The following is a 22,813-nucleotide window of genomic DNA, read 5'->3' on the forward strand; positions in this document are numbered from 1 at the left end:
AGAGGAGTTGTACATTTTTACAGCATAATAGCAGAGGGGAGGGAAACATGGGGAATCTGGCAAACAGGATTAGGTTGCCATGGCTTGAGAATGTGGTGGAGAAAAGTGGATAGACCCCTGGGGATTCCTACCCCAAGCAGCAGCCCAAACCTACTCCACGTCCAGTGACTCTGGGTGCAACCAGCCTCTATCACCAGTGCCTGCTGTCTGAGAAAATGGGAGTATTAGTTAAGATCTACGGCTTAAAAAATGGTAATGTCCACTCCCAATATAGCAGCCTATCAAACAGTGCAGTACTGCTGCAGCCAGCTGTCAGTCTACTGCTGGGATTGCACCTTCCTTAACATACCTATCCCTGTGTACTTACTTCATAATTGTCGACGTCTCGCTGCATTGCAAAGTGTGTTGGAATGCACTCTAAACAAATACACTTACAGAGCTCTGCAAATTTGTCCCACGTCAGATAACATAAACAGCAGTTTATTTATTTTTTCACTTAAGCCGGAACAGAAATTAAGCCCTTGGCTGAGAACTGATAAATTTCATTACAAGTGTGACTGGCATATTGGAACATCCAGGGAACTGTATTCACTGATTTATAACTTGAACAGCAGATTAGCAAATCATCACTACGCAAAGTATTCATTAAGAACCATACCAATATCTTCCGCCTCTACACATAGGTTACCTTTGTGGTCTTTTATGGGTCCTACTCTCTCCTTGGTTATCCTCTTACTCTTAATGTATTGATAAAACATCTTTGGGATCACCTTGATTTTGCTTGCCAATATTCTTTCATGCCCTCTCTTTGCTTTCCTAATTTCCCTTTTGATTTCACCCCTCCACTTTTTCTACTCCTCTTGGCTTTCTGTAGTATTGAGTTCTCGGTGTCGGGCGTAAGCTTTCCTTTTCTGCCTTATCTTACCCTGTAGGCTCCTTGACATCCTTGGGGCTCTAGATTTAGCTGTCTCACCCTTTTTCTTTGTGGGAACATGTTTACTCTGAACCCTTTGAATCTCCCCTTTGAATGCCTCCCACTGTTCTGACACTGTTTTTGTCTCTTTATTTCAGGAAGGATGTGAATGCGTTGGAGGCGGTTCAGAGGAGGTTTACTAGACTGACAACTGGAATGAGCGAGTTGTCTTATGAGGAAAGGTTGGACAGGCTGGGCTTGTTTTCACTGGAGTTTAGAAGAGTGAGGAGAGACTTGATTGAAGTTTATAAGATCCTGAACGGTCTTGACAAGGTGGATGTGGAAAGGATGTTTCCTCTAGTGGGTGAGCCCAGAACTAGGGCGCACTGTTTTAAAATTAGGGGTCACCCTTTTAGGACAGAGACGAGGAGAATTTTTTTCTCTCAGAGGGTTGTGTGACTTTGGAATTCTCTGCCTCAGTAGGTGGCGGAGGCAGGGTCGTTGGATATTTTTAAGGCGGAGGTAGATAGATTCTTGTTAGGCAAGGGAATCAAAGATTATCGGGGGTAGTTGGGAGTGTGGAATGGGAGACAGAAACAGATCAGCCATGATCTCATTGACTGGCGGAGCAGGCTCGACGGGCAGAATGGCCTACTTCTGCTCCTAACTCGTATGGTGTTATGGTTGCAGCCATATGGTGAGAGGTTTGGGTGGTTCCTACTGTTCAGCTCCCATCTGACTGCAGCAAGTGTTTTTGTTATTAAGGTTTAACCCCTTTGTGTTTTATTTGTCAAATAAACAGACAGCAACAGGGTTTCTTGTAGGTTTAAAACAGAATATTTATTATTTGTTGAGCAATATGCCTTATCCCAAAATTGTCGCAACTGTATCCACTCACGCATTCACTTACACACACACACACACACACACACACACACACGCACACACACACACACACACACACACACACACACACGCACACACACACACACACACACACACAAGAAAAGTCAGATAGCGAGGAAAAAAGGGGTAAGTGGTTGTAAGTGGGTAGATTTTGGGGATCACGGTGAACCAGTTGAATCCTCTCGGAAGTCAAGTCCTCATTGGTTGCAGGCCTGAGATATTTGTAGGTTTCGCTCTTTGTTGAAAGTTCAGTTGAAGACAGTGGATCACTTCTAATTCACTGCTGTGTAAGTAAGGATGTAGAATTCTACAGCAGGGCCCTTCCCTTCTCTCAGCCTCTTAGCTGGAAACAAGCTTCCTGGATGCTTCTTTCTGGGTCTCTCTGTCTCTCTCTCCCCACACCCCACCGCCCCCCCCTCACCCCATCTCTCTCTCTAGGGCTTCCCTTTTAAAGAAAAAAAATTGCATCTTGCCTCTGCTGGGAGACAGGTGTTTTTTTTCCCTGTAGTGACTGATAATGGCCCAGGATGTGGCTACTTCACACCTTCTTTGTTTCAGAAGAACCCATTCAATTCAGGAATGTTTCAGGATGGGTTTAGGATGGGTAAAATTGACACCTTTTAGCTTTGAAGTTATTCCTCATTTTAAACAGATAGTGTGGCAATATTCGAATATACATGAGGCCACCTTTTGCAGCATTGTCCATTTTCTTGAAAAGGCAAACACTTCTCATAAGTGTGACATCTCTGAGTTACAGAATAATGGAGTTTTCAATCCTATTATTTACATGAATCTGCAGTGACTGTCTGAGAAATAAGATCCCACTAGTGATGTTTCAGTACCAAAACACATTGACATATCCCTTTCTAACTTTCAACACTTCATTTATTTTAACAACTTTTATTGTTACTGCTTTTCAGTTATGTTCTCAAATGCCATGTACTTTTTTCCAGCCTCGAGGGTAGCAGGTAGCACAACTTCCAGGCTCTTGCTTCCGCAGTACTAGATTCAGCCCCTAGGAGACAATCAAGACTACAAAATAACTTGACCTTGAAGTTTCTCTTCCTGTCGAAGAGGAACTTTCTGGGTGGCCCTTTGCACTTCCTCTGATCATGGATCAATGGGCTCTATTTCCATCCCCATTGACATCCCCAGCTCTTAAATAACACCAGGAAAATTGAACACAGCTCTTCACACTGTACCTATTGTGAGTGCGTTGCTGTATTGAGAAAATCCTGTTTTTATTTCTGGCCTACTAACAGTGCCAGTAAACTTCCAGTGAAGTAAACCCACAATTTGCCAAAGGTTGCATCTTGCAACAAGTACCATCCGTTGAAATTTTTCCTCACTCTCTTTATCTTCCCTCCCTGATTATCACACTGGGACATGTCACTGCGTCTCCATCTGCTTGCACTTGAAGCTCTGCTGCTGCCTTCACAGCTACTTTAACTCTTACTCATACATGGGAATATTAGAAACATTAGGAACAGCAGTAGATCATTCAGCTCCTCGAACCTAGTCTTTGCTCCTCTACTATTCCCAATTTCTCACCATTTAGAAAACACTTCGATTTATTTTTCTTCAGCCCAAATTGGATGACCTCACACCTGCCCACAATTAATTTCATCTGCCAGAATTTTGGCACTCACTTAATCTATTTACGTTTATTTGCAATTTGCTGCTCCCATCTACACTGCTTACAATGGCCCTAACTTTGTGTTACCCACAAACTTGGATACATAACTCTTTGGCTTAGAAATTTGAGACTGACCATTGCAGTCTACCTTGCGCATGTGTCTGAGAAGCTACAGGCCTCATTCACATAGGGACGGCGCTTGGGAGGAGGCCACACAGGTAAGTTGTGGAGGATTGAGGAGCCTGGAGGTGAGGGCCACGGGGGACAATAATCGGGGTCCAGGGAGCTTGGAGATCAGGCCTGGATATCAGAGATCTTGGGGCTTTTGGGAGTGGGGGTGGAAGCAGCGACAATTGGGAAGGTGGCTTACAGGTAAGTAACTTGCTGTTTTTTTGCAGGCAATCCCTTTGACTGATTTCCCTGAGTACACTAGCACTGGCTACCTCGGGGACAAGCCAATGTTGCAGAAGGGACCTGAAGCAGGTGTGAGCCTCCTTACTTCATAAGAACATAAGAAATAAGAGCAGGAGTAGGCCATTCAGTCCTTCAAGCCCACTCTGCCATTCAATGAGATCATGGCTGATCTTCTACTTCAACACCATTTTCCTGCACTATCCCCGTATCCCTTAATATTTTCAATATGTAGCTATCTATCGATCTCAGTCTTGAACATACTCAACGACTGAGCCTCCACAGTCCTCTGGGGTAGAGATTTCCAAAGATTCACATCCTCTGAGTGAAGAAATGCCTTCTCATCTCAGTCCTAAATGGCTTGTCCCTTATTCTGAGCCTGTGTCCCCTGGTTCTAGACTCCCCAGCCAGGGGAAGCATCCTTCCTGCATCAATCCTGTTGAGCCCTGCAAGAATTTTGTATGTTTGAATGAGATCACCTTTCATTCTTCTAAACTCCAGAGAATAAAGGCCCAGTTTATTTAATCTTTCCTCATAGGACAATCCCTCCAGCTCAGGAATTAGTTTGGTGAACCTTCATTGCATTCCCTCTGTGGCCAGTATATCTTTCCTTGGGTAAGGAGACCAAAGCTGCACAGAATACTCAGGTGTAGTCTCACCAAAACTCTATATAACTGCTGTAAGAAATCTTTACTCCTATACTCAAATCCTCTTGTAATGAAGGTCAACATATCATTTGCCTTCTTAATTGCTGTTGTACCTACATGTTAGCTTTCAGTGACTCATGAACAAGGGCACCCAAGTCCCTTTGAAATTCAACACTTCCCAGCCTCACACCATTTAGGAAATATTCTGTATTTCTGTTTTTCCTAAAGATTTCCATATGCAAATGAACTGTGGTGTACTTCAGGCATGGGTAAAGAATGCTTCTTGGTTGTAGTTAGAAGTATTAGAAGTATGCATGTGCTTTCTCTCCATTATTTTTGGGGCCTTAGGAGGCTGTGTAGTGCCTGAAGAAAGGTGCTGTGCTGCCCAATTTCTAGGCCACTATTTGTTCATCCACAATGTATCAGAAATATAGTGAAAAGTTGAGACCCTGCAGAACACGACTTGTCACATCCTACCAATCAGAGAGACTATCTCCCCTTTATTGCTACTTTTTGTCTCCTACTTCCCAACCAATTTTGAACCTGAGTAATAAGGTTACCTCCAATTCCATGCACTCTTATTCTTTGCCAATAATCTCCTTTGTGGATCCTTCTCGAATGTCTTTTGGAACTCCATATAGATAACATCCATAGGCACCCCTTTATCTGTGAACCCAAAACTTCAGCTACAATTGTCAGCTTTGACTTACCCTTAACATGCCTTTAACACATCTGTGCTGGCTCTCTCTGATCAACTCATATTTGTTCAAGTGCACAGTCTCTCTGTCCCTAATGGCTTGTATCTTCTCCACAACTGATGTTAAACTGAGGTCTGTAGTTACCAGATCTCTCCCTCCGGACTTTCTTAAATAAGAGTGACATTTCCAAATTTCCAATCTACTGGCTCAATCCCCAAATCAAGAAAGTTTTGAAAGATGACAACTAACACTTTTATAATTTCCTCGCCTACTTTGTTTAATATCCTGGGGTGAAAACCATCATGTTCTGGAGATTTATTTATCTGAAGTCCCATTATTTTCTCAATTACTTCATTTTTTTTACTGATGACATGTTCCACTTCTTGATTTATTTTTAGTTTCCCTTTATCACTGATATATGATCCTCTTCCTCTACTGTGAAAATGAATACATAGGTCACAATATTTACTGGGGTGGTGCTTTGGAGCAGGGGGAGGATTGATGTTTGAGAAACTCGTGACAGCCAGACAGATTGATAGGTTTGGCTGCCTGTTGGAAGGCGAAGGCTCTAACAGAAGGCTGTAGCCCAGAAACAGGTACATTTAGTGGTAGTGGGGTTGGTGATCATGAGAGGGATGGGTAGAGCATGGTTGGGGGTCAATGATTGGAGGGGAGTGAGATGGGGGAGTTTGGGAGTTTGGGAGGATCAGGGAAGGGGTGTCGGGGGAGACTGGGGAGGTCACGGGAAGACTGTGAAGTTGGGGATTGGTTGTTTACAGGTTTGCTTGTTGGGTTGGGGAAACACTTCCGCTCTTTTGGCCCACAAGCAGTACTGTAAAGGCACTTATCTTATGGTACCCTCCTCCTTTTACTTGCTGGGTTTACAAGGCCCAGGAAACCCAACTGACATCAGTTAAAGTGGAAACAAGCAGCATCCTTAAAATGTTTCAATGATGGACCCACCTGTTGGGAGTGGATTGATCCCCACTACTCATATCACCTCAATTAAAACCTGAAGTGGGTGGGTTCAAGACGGTTTGAGGTCAGTTTGGAAATTTTTAACATTTTTAGTTCCCACATGGCCTCAATCCACCAGTTTTTGAGGATTAGAATTACCCCCAAAGTACTTTTCTTAAAATAAATCTGCCATTACCTTGTAGTCTATTACAGTATCACCAGTATAATAAGAGCAAAATACTGCGGATGCTGGAACTCTGAAATGAAAACAACAGTTCTGATGAAGGATCGCAAACCTGAAACATTAACTCTGTTTCTCTCTCCACAGATGCTGCCAGACCTGCTGAGTATTTCCGGCACTTTCTGTTCTCATTATCGTATCACCAGTGTCTATCTTTAATGGGCTCACATTTCCCACACCCACTCTCTTATTCAATGTATTTATAAAAATCTTTTACTTTTAGCCTTAAATGTTAGTTGTAAGTCATTTTTGTATTCCTTTTTGCATCTGTTAATATTTTCTTTGTTTCTTTTAGCTGTTTTCTATGTATCTCCCAGTTTGCTGGATTACCTTTTTTCCTGGCATCTATACAAACCATTTCCTTTAGTTTTATACCCTGTTTTACCTCATGTGTTGACCAAGGTTGCTTGACTGTGCAAGAGGAATATTTGCTCTTTAAGGGTATGTACTGGTCTAGTGTTGTAGTATATACTTTGAATAACTTCCATTGTTTGACTGTAGTGTCATGAAAATCCTATATGCCAATTGGGAAATATTAATTTCATTGGAGGTTGGAACCTTGCACTAAACTTTTACTGGAAATTCTTCCAAGTAACTTTTTAAAAAAGTAAACTGGCAGCCAAGATGGCCACTGCAATTTACATTTGAAACACCAAGAGATCAGACCGGAGATGACACAACTGACTCAACCTAGCTGGAACAATGGGGTGCTCTAGAGTCGTAGAGTCATAGAGTTATGCAGCACAGAAACAGGCCCTTCGGCCCACCGTGTCCGTGCCGGCCATCAAGCACCTATCTATTCTAATCCCATTTTCCAGCACTTGGCCAAACCTTGTATGCTATGGCGTTTCAAGTGTTCATCTAAATACTTCTTAAATGTTGTCAGGGTTCCTGCCTCTACCATCCCTTCAGGCAGTGTGTTCCAGATTCAAACCACCCACTGGGTGAAATTTTTTTTCCTCAAATCCCTTCTAAATCTCCTGCCCCTTACCTTAAATCTATGCCTCCTGATTATTGACACCTCTGCTAAGGGAAAAGGTTTCTTCTTATCTACCCTATCAATGCCCCTCATAATTTTGTACATCTCAATCTGGTCCCCCCTCAGCCTTCTCTGCTCTAAGGGAAAAAACCCTAGCCTATCCAGTCTCTCTTCATAGATGAAATACTCCAGCCCAGGCAACATCCTGGTGAATCTCCTCTGCACCCTTTCCAATGCAATCACATCCTTCCTATAGTGTGGTGACCAGGACTGTGCACAGCACTCCAGCTGTGGCCTACCTAGCATTTTATACAGCTCCATCATAACCTCCCCGCTCTTATATTCTGTGCCTCGGCTAATAAAGGCACGTATTTCATGTGCCTTCCTAACCATCTTATCTATATGTGCTGCTGCCTTCAGTGATTTATGGACAAGTACCTCAAGGTCCCTCTGACTCTCTGTACTTGCTAGGGTCCTACCATCCATTGTATATTGCCTTGGCTTTTTAGTGCTCCCAAAATGCAACACCTCACACTTCTCATGATTACATTTCATTTGCCATAGCTCCGCCTATCTTACCAGCCCATCTATGTCATCCTGTAATCTAAGGCTTCCCTCCTCACTATTTATGACACCACCAATTTTTGTGTCATCCGCAAATTTACTAATCATACCTCCTATATTCACGTCTAAATCATTAATGTACACTACAAATAGCAGGGGTCCCAGCACTGATCCCTGCAGTACACCACTGGTCACAGGCTTCCAATTGCAAAGCCTGTGCTGTGGTAAAGTAGAACAAGGACAAGATTCTGCTCCAGGCTAGTTCCATCCTGATTGGATCATCTGCTACAATCCCTGCATCGCTTCTGGTTGAGTCGTGAAATCTGCACATTTTTTTTGCCTTTTCTTCTTAAGCAGCAGCAAACTTCCAGTGAAAGAGAAAATCTGTCTATCAGACAATCAAAGACCCAGAAGAGTTATTCAGTGTCATCATATAGGCTGTCATGTCCCATGGGGTGTGGTACTGAGCTTCACAGGCCACTGGCATCCCAGCTTCAGTGCCTGACCTCGATACATGCCGTTCGTCCTTTCCCTGGTCAGTGATTGGTTGGCTGATTCCCACTGGGGCAGCAGAGAGGACGGGAGGGTGAGGGACAATCAGGCAGGATTCTCCTAATGATCTCATTCCAGGAATCCCTACTGGAAAGTGCATGTGTGTGAACATCAGATTGGACAGAATTGGACCTTGCTATGATACTCTTGATGATAAATAGCCTGTAGATGGTCATTATGCATTGAGTGAGGCAGATGTGGAATTGTAACTCCACATAAGTGATTCTGCCAGGAAACCAGGGAAGAAAGTTTGAAAGCATTAGCTCACATTAATCAGTCCTTAAGTAGAATAAAATACCTTTGGTGTATTCTGGCAGAAGGTCAGTTGGATAAAAAAGAACGTTCTTTCAATTACTTTTTTGCAATTTAATATACTTCATTCACTGCTCACGATGTGGTCTGCTCTACACTAGCAGCTTGGGTGACCGCTTTCATTCAGCCTGTAAGCATGACCCCAAGCTTCTAGTCATCTGATATACAATTCTCCACCTTGTTCCCACTCTGACCTCTCCGTCCTCGACCTTTTGCAGTGTTTCAATAAAGTTCAATATAGGCTTGAGGAACAGCACCTCATCTTTCAATGAGACACTTGACAGCCTTCTGGTCTCAACATTGGGTTAAAAACATAGAAACATAGAAAATAGCATCAGGAGTAAGCCATTCAACAATTTCAGACAGTAATCTCCGACCCCATTTTGTTTCCTTTTTCTTTGCTGGTTTTGGATTCTCTCTCTTGTGTTTGTCTCTCTTTTCTTTGCTTTCTGCCATTAACATCTCCTCTAGAAACATCCCATTACCACTCCGTTTGGTCTTCTACCACCATCCCTTTTGTCATTTCATCTCACCTGCCCTCTACCCTATCACAAACCTTTTCTTTTGTTCCTTTTCCTCCCATCCCTGGTTCACTTTGAGTGGCACAGTGGTTAGCACTGCAGCCTCACAGCTCCAGTGACCCAGGTTCAGTTCTGTGTATCGCCTGTGTGGAGATTGCAAGTGCCCCCTGTGACTGTGTGGGTTTCTGCCAGGTGCTCTGGTTTCCTCCCACGGCTGAAGACTTGCCGATTGATAGGTAAATTGGCCATTGTAAATTGCCCCTAGTGTAGGTAGGTGGTGGTGGGGATGTGGTAGGGGATATGAGATTAATTGAGGATTAGTATAAATCAATGGTTGTTGGTCAGCACAGACTTGGTGGGCTGAAGGGCCTGTTACAGTGCTGTATCTCTCTATGACTAAAACCCATTATGTCTCTAACTTTTCCCACTTCTGTTGAAAGGTCATTGACCTGAAATGTTAACTCTGTTTCTGCCTCCACAGATACTGCCAGACCTGCTGAGTATTTCCAGCATTTTCTGTTTTTATTGAAAAGGAAACAAGAGAATTACATTAAGGAATGGAGGAACAGCGAAGGATCGAAACACAGAGCAGGTTCGTTCCAGTCAAATGCTGTTGAGTATCTCTGTTTTTCAGCTTCCCAATGATGAAAATTAATTCATCTTGGTGAGTTGACATTTGGAATTTTCCATCCCTGAATCAAAGCTACAATATTTCAATTTCTCACAAATGTATTGAAATAAAATCTTATATTTGTTTTGGAGCTCACGATAACCAGTGCTTGGAAATGTGCAGTACAGTGACATATCCTTTAGTATAATAGATACATTTTAACAGTGTACCCTCTGCGGTTAATATCATAACCTTTATATCGTCTTCCATTCTGTTTCCGTAGGAATGTGCTGGTTGCTTTTTTTTATTATTTACTTCAAGCTTCCAGAAAAGTTATTTATTTATTTCCAGATCAGTAAATAATGGGTCAGATCATATATCAAGAGGCCCTGCAAATATGCGTATTAATAATTGGTTTGATGTTGGAATAGTGCGGCTGTTAAAAATGCACTGAGAGCTGTGTGAATTTGACCACATCAAAGACTTAGGATCTGAATGGTTATTTTTCTCAGTAGAAAAGCATCAAAGAACAATCTGCCTTTGGGACAGAGGAATGTATCCACAGGTGTGTTCCTGTTACCACTCAGCCTGTTTATAAATTTAGAGCCTGTATTGTCCATTACCATCTTTAAAGAGACAATAACCCTCTCATTGATGTACAACAGGCTACATCTTTCAAATTAAACAAAAACCTCAATTACAATCACTAACTTGGGGACATGTCACAAACGCTGTTGCAGGTTTAGTTGATGAAAATTAGTGCATACGGAAACTCAATAATTGACAAGCAATAAACACCCAAATCATGGGGACTGAGGGGATTCTTTTGATGCATTTTATTAATTCATTTTTATGGGTCTTTTTTTCACCCAGAGGTACAACAAGCAGCATGTAACTGAGAAGAGTTTGACTAAGTCTGGTCTGGTATGTCTCATGTGTCACACCTGTACCTGTGTGCTGTCAACCGAGTGAAGCAAATGAACTGATATTTGAGATTAGTGTAAGCTGTCAGCATCAGAGTAACTAATACTCATTTGACTGCCCATTCAGGTAGGTAAAATTGCGATACGTAAATGACACATTTCTCCTGTACAAAGGACATACAATGTGCACATATCAGGATAATGATCCAGCCTGGGGTGCTTGCCAAGCTCTAGATTGTGCCCCCCACCCCACTATCTCAGGTTCCATTTTTTTTTTCTAATTCGTTTGATGCTCCTCTTCTCTGTGACTTTGTCTCCCCTACCTTCCCTGGCAGACACTAGACTGAACCCTATACATCTGGTCCTGCTGTTCAACAACCAACAGGCATGTGTAGCTGGTTCTGGCCTACACAAGACATACATGGTCACCCATCTGTAGCAAACAGCAAAAGTACTACTGTTAGGATAAATCAAAATGAGGGAAACTTCATTCAGACCTGTGTAAATACGCAACTTTTTCTGTTTCAGTTTCAGAAATTGCAAATGCTGGAATTGTGAAACATAACGAGTACATGTTGGAAACATTGAAATCCTGTTCATGACATTTCCCTTCTGTTGTGTGTGAACTTCTCCTGGTGGAAGAGTGGCAATGGGTTGATGTGCACCCTGTTGAAGGGCTCTAAAGGTGCATGAGGCAGATTAGTACAGTCTGCATGTTGAAAGGGAAAGGCTGCAGGTCTGAACAAGGGGGAAGTAGCTTGTGACGGGAATAGTATTTCCTGATTGTCCAAGTGTAAGCATAAAGAGATGCAGAAATGTCCCATTGAAATTGGAGGACAGGCCTGGGAAGTGAGAGATGGAAGAATTGCTTGTGTAAAGGACTAAAGTATAGTGGTGTGGGCTGTTCAGAGAGTAAGGGAGATCAGAAAGAATGCCTTGAGTGTCCTGGTGAGGTCCTAAAATTGCTTCTTGGACCATAGTCAGGTCCTGAGAACAATACAACTGACATTGATATGCTCTGTTACTTCTCCCTAGTGTTGTTGACAAATTTGCCTGTACACCTGAAATATAAACAGAAAATGCTGGAAATACTCATCAGATCTGGCAATATCTGTGAAGAGAGAAACAGAGTTAATGCTTCAAGTCGATGACCTTTCATAGAGCTAGGAAAAGTTCAAAATGTAATAGGCTTTAAGTAGGTCAAATGGGGGAGGGTGGAAAAAGAACAAAAGGGAAGGTCTGTGATAGGACGGAAGACGGGAGACATTAAATGACAAAAGAGTTGATGGGGCAGAGGCAAAGGGAGTGGTAATGGGACAAGTTAAAGAAACAAATCATATGTCCAGAGGCGGTGGCAATGTCAGAAAGCAAAAATAAGTGAAAAATAAGAGTAAAGCCAAAACATGCAAAGAAAAGGAAACAAAATGAGGGCAGAGATTATTATCTGAAATTGTTGAACTCAGTGTTGAGTCTGGAAGGCTGTAAAGTACCTAACCAAAAGATGAGGTATTAGCAAGAGGCAGCATGGTTTTGTGAAGGGGAGGTCGTGTCTCACTAATCTGATTGAGTTTTTTGAGGAAGTGACGAAGATGATTGATGAAGGATGGGCAGTAGATGTTATCTATATGGACTTCAGTAAAGCCTTTGACAAGGTCCCTCATGGCAGACTGGTGCAAAAAGTGATGGTCACATGGGGTCAGAGGGGAGCTGGCAAGATGGATACAGAACTGGCTCGGTCATAGAAGACAGAGGGTAGCAGTGGAAGGGTGCTTTTCTGAATGGAGGGATGTGACTAGTGGTGTTCCGCAGGGATCAGTGCTGGGACCTTTGCTGTTTGTAGTATATATAAATGATTTGGAGGAAAATGTAGCTGGTCTGATTGGTAAGTTTGCCGACGACACAAAGGTTGGTGGAGTTGCAGACAGTGATGAGGATTGTCAGAGGATATAGCAGGATATAGATCGGTTGGAGACTTGGGCGGAGAAATGGCAGATGGAGTTTAATCTGGACAAATGTGAGATAATGCATTTTGGAAGGTCTAATGCAGGTGGGAAGTATACAGTAAATGGCATAACCCTTCGGAGTATTGACAGGCAGAGAGATCTGGGCATACAGGTCCACAGGTCACTGAAAGTGGCAACTCAGGTGGATAAGGTAGTCAAGAAGGCATACGGCATGCTTGCCTTCATCGGTCGGGGCATAGAGTATAAAAATTGGCAAGTCATGCTTCAGCTGTACAGAACTTTAGTTAGGCCACGCTTAGAATATTGTGTGCAATTCTGGTCACCACACTACCAGAAGGACGTGGAGGCTTTGGAGAGGGTACAGAAGAGGTTTACCAGAATGTTGCCTGGTCTGGAGGGCATTAGCTATGAGGGGAGGTTGGATAGACTCGGATTGTTTTCACTGGAACGACGGAGGTGGAGAGGCAACATGATAGAGGTTTACAAAGTTATAAGCGGCATGGACAGAGTGGATAGTCAGAAGCTTTTTCCCAGGGTGGAAGAGTCAGTTACTAGGGGACATAGGTTTAAGGTGAGAGGGGCAAAGTTTAGAAGGGATGTGTGAGGCAAGTTCTTTACGCAGAGGATGGTGAGTGCCTGGAACTTGCTGCCGGGGGAGGTGGTGGAAGCAGATATGATAGCGACGTTTAAGAGGCATCTTGACAAATACATGAATAGGATCGGAATAGAGAGATACGGACCCCGGAAGTGCAGAAGGTTTTAGTTTCGGCAGGCGTCAAGATCGGCGCAGGCTTGGAGGGCCAAATGGCCTGTTCCTGTGCTGTACTGTTCTTTGTTCTTTGTTCTTTGAGGTGCTGTACCCCGTGATGGCATTAAGCTTCATTGGAACACTGCAGTAAGCCAGGGACAGAGTTGTCAGCATGAAAGCAAGGTGGAGATTTAAAATGGTCAGCCACTGGAAGCTTGGATTCATGTTTGCAGACCGACTGGAAGTGTTCCGCAAAGTGGTTGTTCAATCTGTAATCGTTCTACCCAATACAGAGCAGATGGCATTGTGGGCAGTGAATACAGTATATTAAATTGAAGGAAGTACACGTAAATCGCTGTTTCAGCTAGATGGAGTGTTTTGGTTCTTGGGCGGTGAGGAGAGAGGAGGCAAAAGGGCAGGTGGTGCATCTCCAGTGCTTGCATGGATAGGTGCCATGGGAAGGGGTTGGGTGTTGGGCACAATTGAGGAGTGGACTAGGGTGTCAAGGAGGGAACGGTTCCTTCGGAATGCTGAAAGGGGAGGGGAGGGGAAGATGTGTTTGGTAGCAGCATCACACTGGAGGTGGCGGAAATGGCGGAGGATGCCTATACACCTGTTGCCCATCAATGGGAAAAAGACTGCCTTCCTGCTGCTCACTTACTCAATGGCCACACGCATGGCACCATCAGAAAACCAGATCCCCTGGACAAAGTAAGTTTGCCTGTGGATTTGGACAAATGGTTGCCAAAATATGCACCTCCCCTTTAAGAGATGCAGAACCCTTTGATAAGCGACCACCTGCCAGATCGCTCACCCACCCGATCAGCAACTTGTTGATAGCTCTGGCAGTTCATCGATTACATTTAAATAATGCCCGACTATGAAAATGGTTCCTGGTGATGTCATCAGTTAGAGTGTCCACCTGTCTGATCTGCGCTCCACATGGAAATCGAGCCCTCTATATATGCTGCTGACTGAGGGTAACACCTCTCTGCTAAAGCCAATGTGCAGTGAACATGGCAGGAGATGGGGCAGAATGATCATCGTCTCAGTGATCACATTCACAGAGTGAGAGATTCCGTAAAATAAAGATCATTTCTAAACATTATTACAAATCAGAAAAGATCTTCAGAAAATTACTAAATTATTCATAATTTATTTTCAGTAATAAATGATGGCCTTAAATTTCCTTAAATCTCAGTTTGCCTTTCCTCCCAGCAATGTACGAATGGGTTTGTGACCACTCCTGTTTGGAGTTAAAGTTGTCTTGCCTTTGTAACTGTAGCAGTATTGTTTCAAAATACGCTTGCACTATAACTTCCATTAAATGTCTTTTTCCACAACAAGGAACTGTTACATCAAATGCAATAAGAAATGCTCAGCTGCCCTTGTAACTTTATAGGTGCACAGAGATTGAATCTTTTTATTTTTTACCTAATACCTTGAAAAAACAAAATCTATTTGCATCATTTTGAAGATTAATGCTTTGACACTCCAGTGTACCTCCCCATTGAGCTATTGGAACCATTTCAGATATAGAATTCCCACTTGCAGATTGTGCCGTCTGGCCAAGTTCTTCCTTGCAGGAGGGAGGGCAATTTAGAAAATGAGTCACATCACGCCGGTGTGACTCCCGATGGCTGATTACAGCCTCTGAACACTGAGTGGATATTCTGGGGAAAGGTAAAAAGGCAGAAGGAGAAAGACATTGAAAATAGTATAATAAAGGGGGGAGGTCTAATTTCTGGGTTTAATTATGTACCTTGATTTAGAAAACCTTGATGTGTACAAAGTCCAACACAGTTTTAAGGTACACATGAACAGGAATTGCATTGCCAAATGTCTGTGCACATATCGAGAAATTGCTCAGCCCTGGCTTGTGATTTCCTAACTATTAATTTTAATGGGTTAAAGATCACCGTCTGGAGAAGTAAAGCAAAAAGTCTCTTTTTTGAGGTTTTCTCAGAAAGCACCAAGAAGAGCTTGAATTAAAATGGGCTTAAGAATTTTACATAGAATTACACAGAATGTACAACACAAAAACAGGCCATTCGGCCCAACTGGTCTATGCTAGTATTTGTGCTCCACATGAGACTCTTCCCACCCCTGTTCATCTAATCTTATCAACACATCCTTCCATTTCTTCGTCCCTCATGTGCTTATGTAGTCTTCCCCTTAAATGCATTGATGCTATTCACCTCAATTACTCCTTGTGGTAGCGAACTTAATATTCCAAACACTCTCTGGGTAAAGAGGCTCATCTTGAATTCCCTATTGGATTTATTAGTGACTATCTTACATTTATGGCCCCTAGTTCTGGTCTCCCCCACAAGTGGGTACATCTTCTCTATCTACCATATTAAACCCCTTTATAACATTAAAGACCTTTATCAGGTCACCCTCAATTTTCTGGAGAAGAGAACCCCAGCCTGTCCAATGTTTCGTGATAGGTATAAGCTCTCAGCTCTGAAATTATCCTTGCAATTCTATTTTTTTTGATTGGGTTTCCACGAAACCTCAGCACAAATCTATTCCAAAACGCTACACAATACTTGGACTGATGCTCATTTACTAAAGGTTCACAGTGCGGGATCGGCAAAGGCTTTGGCTACAAATAAAAACAACATTGCCTTATCGCAGCAGGTTAGAACACCAATACATGTTTTATTTTCTGAATTGTTATCCTACCTTTTCCCCTTTTCAAATGTTGACAAACCTGCGGTGTAATTCCAGCATTTACAGTTATTTTCTATTTGATCATAATCTGTTCCACTTCATGAGCGTTTGTTCCCATTTGTTTCTATGGAAACCTGGAAGATTAAAGAGATAAATTGATGTGAGCATTGTGAACATTGCATGTGCATGCGTGTTTTTTTAATTTATACCGGGGAACAACTTATCTACAGATATGACTTATCTGACTCTTGGGGCTTGACTTCGATCTGTGTCTGGTACTGAAATAAATTACTCTAAAATGTAGTGATTTTAAGGTGCTTTTGACCCCAAGCAGTGTGTGAACCGCAGGCAGTGGCAAAGTCTGCATATTCTCCTTGGAATGCATTCATTTCTTGTCATCACAGAATCACAAGGCTGAAGACTGCCCATTCAATCTCATCCTGCAAGAATTTGGCTCCTGTTGGGCTAAATTTTCCCACAGGCATCGGGAACCCTGACGTCGGGACTATTTCCAGATCCCGAGCCCCCATGTGTCGGTAGCGCACTCGCTGACTTAATTTTACAGGAGGCGGATAATTGGTAGGCCGTCTCCAAGTTCGCTGTTCAATTAGGGATGGCGGGCGGCACATGGACACAGGACAGCCAATCAGAAAGGCCAAGGGGAAGGCTGGCCGACAGCCCCACTTAGAAAGGTGAGCACTGCTCAGGCTTTTGGAGAGCGAGAGGGCGCCACAAGATAGAGGCACTCACCTAAAGGTCTGAACAGCGTTCTATAAATAGCAGCCAGAGCTATCTCAGGAAACAGTGTGCAGGGGAACCGGCTCCAAATGCTACCCAATGTGATGATTACAATCAGCAGTTATTGAGGCCTTAAAGACCTTAATTGGGCTCCTGTCATGGATGGGCAGGTTGTGACATCCGGCCCCAGCCTACCCTTAATGAAATTGGCCAGAGGTGGGAACCCATTGGGGAGCTGGCCCGAAGCATTTTTCCACTTTTTCTGTTTTTCTGGTCCCTTACTTCCAAATCCGCCTCCAAGGGGTTGGGAAAAATTTCCCCTATAGAATGCAATGCTCCCTGGCAACCCAAGTTGATTATGCTCTTTGTAAAGAAGTATTTCCAAGTGCCTGCTGCAAAATTCGGTTGCATAGTGCCTGTATTTTCGGTGCTATAGGTGTTGTCATGTTGGGTCTAAAATGGCACACACACTTTTGGAGCTGGCTGCACCAGATGCAATTTTGGTGATGGCCTTAATGTGGATGCAGGGAGTATTTTCCAGAAGGATCTAGAGTAGGGAGATTGTGATAGCAGCCAGCGGTAACACTGAGTTGGCCCCAATGGTACTATTTTCGACATGATCGCTCCAACTAATACTCTCTCTTAACCTCGCACAACTGAACATGCTTTCAGCAGCAGGAAGGACCCATCCCACCAGGGTTATTAAAAGGGATCGTCAACTACTTTCAGATTGGTTGCTGATTGATTTCTACTGGCTGCTGTTGAGTTAGTACAAGTGTTTGGAGGTCTGTACTACGAAGTCTACAGGGAGTGTTGTAGCATCTGATGAAGGACTTGGTTGTGACTTCAAGGGTCCTACTCAGCCCGCTTGAACTCAGACATGGCTGCTGTAGTGTCGAATCCCTTTGGCCAGCAGCACGACAGGGAGAATGAGCAGAAGAGGACAAGTTGCTCGAAGAGGGTGGAGGAGGAGGGGGGGGGGGAGAAGGGCTTTCAACAGGAGGCTAAATACACCCAGAGTCCTCAGACAGCAATTCTCCTATCTCACCCACAGTGAAGAACAATGTATTAGAGCCTTGCGCTTCACCAAGGAGATGCTCATTGAAACATGCAGCTACAACTGGAGCCTCAAAGCAGATGAAGGACTGTAATGTGTTCTTTATGTTGTCTGATGCAGCATAAATGAGATGCGTGGAGTCCAGTTAGTTGAAGATCTCAAACAGGTTTATTACAAATCTACAGATATACAGTACAGAGCTAACTATTTACAGAACTTTCCTCGAGGTGTTACAGTTGCAGAGTGACTCTGGCTTGTCGTCACAAGACTACATCCTAGTACTTAGCTCATTAACATACTGAGATCTTAAAGGGACATCACTCTTAAAGGCAATCATACAACAAGGACGGCATTACCATTGGCTGTGAAGGTGACTGTGGCCATGAATATTTTTGTGTTGGGCTCCTTCCAGACGGAGCAGGCAATATATACAACATCCACTGTTGTCTAAGGAATGTGCCTGAGTCTCTGTTTGCAGAAAGAGACGAATATATTTCATTCTCTTGTGCCAGAGAGAAACTGATGGAGCAAGCACATGCTTTGCAAGATTGTAGGCTTCCCTATGCTGCTGGGTACAATTGACTGCACACATATCATTTTGTGGGCACTGCACATAAATTCTAAGATGTAGCACAACCAAAGAGATTCCAATACCTCGATGTCTGGCTGATGTGCGACCATACTCAGCATATCATGCAGGTCAATGCCCGGTATCCTGGCAGCAGTCATGATGCTTTCATTCTGTAGTAGCTGTTGTGTCATCTCCGTTGGAGCCACCACGACAAACCAAAGGGTGGCTACTGGGTGTCAAGGGCTATCTGCTGACCACCTGGCTCGTGACACTGGTGCACAGCCCATGCACACATGGACAGCATGCGTACAATGACAGCCATGTCGTCACAAGACACATGACAGAGCAGCTCATTGTGGTGCTTAAACAACGCTTCCAATACCTGGATCACTCTGGAGGAGCCCTGCAGTACTCAGCAGAGCACTTTTCAAGATACATTGTTGTCTGCTGCATCCTGCACAACCTCACCACATCATGACGGCACAGCCCTTTCCAACAGGTATATGGCAAGCAGCTGAGGAGATGGAGGAGGAGGAGGAGGTGAAGGAAGGGAGGAGGCAACCAGCATATCTCCTTTCCAACCAGACGGTCTGTGATCGGCTCACTGTGGTACAACTGAACACAACCCCAATTCCCCATTCCCCAACAGTCCCACACCTTACCATCCCTCAGTTACTGACCATCACAGTGTCCTCTTGGCTACAATGCTGAAATAAAAGCCACCAGAAAACGAACATTGCAAACCAACGTTATCAAACAAATCATCTAATATGTGGTACAAAAGTCAATTAATCACCCTTGTACATTCCCTTAGTGACTGCCTTCTCAGGACTTGTCCTCATGCTCCTGAGCAGTGCCTGCAGCATGGCTGCTGACATTCAGTGGGGAAGACTGTAAATGGTCTTGCAGGATAATCCCGAGCAGCTTTGGCCTTAGAAGGCCTGGCTTCAGACAAAGGCAGCAACAGTCTGGGTTGACTGGCAACAGCAAGGGCACTGGTGGAGTGGCAGTGGAGGACAAATGCTGCCATCCTGAGCAAGGGCAGAAGCTTTTTGCTCCATGGAGCCATTGCCACTCCATTGCCTCAACAATCTTACAATGTGTTGGAGGACAGATTGCTAGTCTGCTGTGACACCCTGCAAGCTAATTTGCACACTGGTATCATCAGCTTTGATGGCAGCAAGATGAGCTTGCATGACTTCAGTCTGAGCTTCCACTTCAGTAGCCAGACTTTTGGTGGCTTGTGCTGCAATGGAAGCTGAAACATTGGCCAACAGACATTGCGTCATGGTTGGGTCCACCAGTGTGCTAATGGAGTTGGCCACCACTTTCACGCTGGAAATGATGGGCTCTAGGCTCTGCACAAAGCCCTATACCAGGTTGCTGCCAGACTTTTCCATGCCAGTTGTCATTGACCACAGGCTGCCCAATGCATCAAGAATTTTAGTGTGCATACCCAGCAGCCTCTTTCTGTAGGCCACCCCTTTGAATTGCTCACCTGACTCCTTTCCAGCAGAGCTTGTGCAGGATCTCACACTCTGGTGAGCTAGCACTTGTGCTACTTTTGTTCTGTGCCCTGGCTGCAGGCCCTTGTGCCCAGAATCCCACCACGTGTAGATTCTGTCTCTAAGCTACTCTCTAAAGTACACAGAGAGTCATTATCTGAGATGGCGGCTGTGACTGTGAGAGGGAGTGAAGACGGGCTCAATTTTGCCAAGTGACTTGAGAGCCTAATGCCAGGGCCATTTCTGGGTCACGTGCTCAAACTTCTGTAGGTATCTTGTGCAAAGCAGCTAATTAATGGCGGGCCGACCAATAATGGGTGGTGGGCGGGAGTTAGTGCTGATAGTGAATTTGAGGGCACCATCTTTAATGGGCAGTCTCAGGCTTCATAACAGCTCCACACAAAGAAGGCTGCAGAAGGGATGCAGCAGAGGCAGTGGGCTGGATTCTGTTCTCAACCCCACGGCGGGTTTCGTGGTGGTTGGGGGGGGGCTGGAGAATCGAGGCAGAATCACCTACCACGGAACCCGACATGGGATTCCCAAATCCGATTCTTCCGGGGGCAGGATAGGCAGATGATGGCCTTCCCATGCAGAGGGAAAATAAGGGCCTCTTCCCGCTGCCGCTGGGATCTTACCAGTGGTGGTGGGGCCTCTGCCATGTGGGGAAAACACCTTGAAAAATGTGGCCCCTCCCTGTGGGACTGGGGGGGAGGGGGTGGTCCCTTCTGCGTGGGCAATTTGTGACCCATGAATGGCCCCACCAGGAACAATTATATCCCCCAGGACCCCCTCCCCCTGGATCGAAGGTCCACTCCCCACCCCACCCCTTTTGCTGCTGCCTTCCAGACTGGCCCTGGCGACCCCGCCTCACCTATCTCTTCTCTGGGGTTCCAGTGCTGGTCCACTGCTCCCACTGGCGCTGCCAATACTGCTGAGCTGCCAGCCCTGTGATTGGTCGGCAGCTTTTAGAGGCAGGATTCCCGTCCCGATAATATCTTTAAAGGGACGGGGATCCAGCCTCCTTAAAGTTTGACCCCAAAAGACCGGAGGATCGCTCCAGAGATTTAAAAAATGCAGAGGTGGGAATCCTCCCGACTCTTAGGCCCAGCGCCAGGAGCCTCACCTCCTGCAAAAAATTCAACCCAGTGTGTGGAGGCTGGAGTGTGAGGAAGGGTCACTCCATGTTAGTGCCACCTCCCTGGAGATGCAACTGCAGGAAGTGTTGGAAAGGAAAGAGATACTATTCCCAGAGGACAGGAGGAGGAAGCCAGCCAGCCTCACGAAGAAGGCCTAGCTGGAGGTGGCCAAAGGTGCTGCTGGACTGGAGCATGAACATGGGTGCAGCTCTGGAAGCGTTTCAGTGACCAAGTGAGTGCTGGCAAGGTGAGTGGCATGCCTGCTGGTAAGCTGGCCAGCCTGTATGTATAATCTCGCAGCCATGACATGTGCAGTGCATGGATGACCCATGCACAGGGACTCAACAAGGACCAATGTGTGAGTCAAGACAGAGGGTAGCATCACACCAGAGCACCATGGCCAATCATTCATGCTTGCTGCAATGCCTAGCATGGATGAACACATGCAGTAGACCTCCTAGTTCCAGCAGGTATGTGGATACTGTTATGATCCCCGTGGAGACCACCAACAAACTAAAAGAATCAATCCACCGATTGACCTCAATTTAGGAAACAAAACAAAATGGACAAAGTCTCACTTGCATAAATTTTACTTTAACATTCAAACCAAAACCAACATAAATTAAACATGAAGCAACAGACAGGCCACGGTCAATATATATATGTTACAAATTGCATCTTAATTATCAGATACAACAGAGATGGGTCTCAGTTACACTGGACAGTTCACCCAGCATATATGGCACCAAATTACAGTCACAAAGTTCTTCACAACTCTAAAGTCCTCAGGTAGATTTTCAGCTCCTTTCTTCAAGGATTTGGCCGGTGCTTTTCTTCCGACAGCAGTTCCCTCTCAATCCGAATTCCATGGTTGTGGTCTTCTCCACAGGGTGCATTTCTCCAGAACCTTCTCAGCCGTGTTCAGAACAGTCTTGATGGTGTCTATTTACCAGTCTTTCCTTTAACCGAATCCCTCAGTGACAACCTGTGCACTTTATCACTGGGTCTGGTGAGTCGGCAACTGTAAGTAACAGAAACAGCTCCTGCATTCAGTCTTCACTTTCATCTGCTTACTGCTGTTCCACTCCTGCTTGATCTCATGGTGTAGCAAGTAACATCTTGGCATGAATAGAGGATTGATTAGCTAACGGGAAGCAGAGAGTAGGGATAAATGGGTCATTTTGAGGTTGACAAGCTGTAACTAATGGACTGCCACAGGGATCAGTGCTGGGGCCTCAACTATTTACAATTTATTTCAATGACTTGGATGAAGGGACAGAATGTATGGTTGATAAATTTGCTGATTATGCAAAGGTAGGAGAGTAAGTTGTGAAGAGGACATAAGGAGTCTGCAAAGGGATATAGATAGGTGAAGTGAGTGGGCACAAATTTGGCAGATGGAGTATTCTGTGAGAAAATATGAAATTGTCCACTTTGGCAGGAAGAATTGAAAAGCAGTATATCATTTAAATGGTGCGAGACCGCAGAATTCTGCAGGGCAGAAGAATCTGGGTGTCCTAGTACATGAATCACAAAAAGTTAGTATGC

Source organism: Heterodontus francisci, chromosome 37 (genome assembly GCF_036365525.1).
Source record: "Heterodontus francisci isolate sHetFra1 chromosome 37, sHetFra1.hap1, whole genome shotgun sequence".
Classification (NCBI taxonomy): Eukaryota; Metazoa; Chordata; class Chondrichthyes; order Heterodontiformes; family Heterodontidae; genus Heterodontus; species Heterodontus francisci.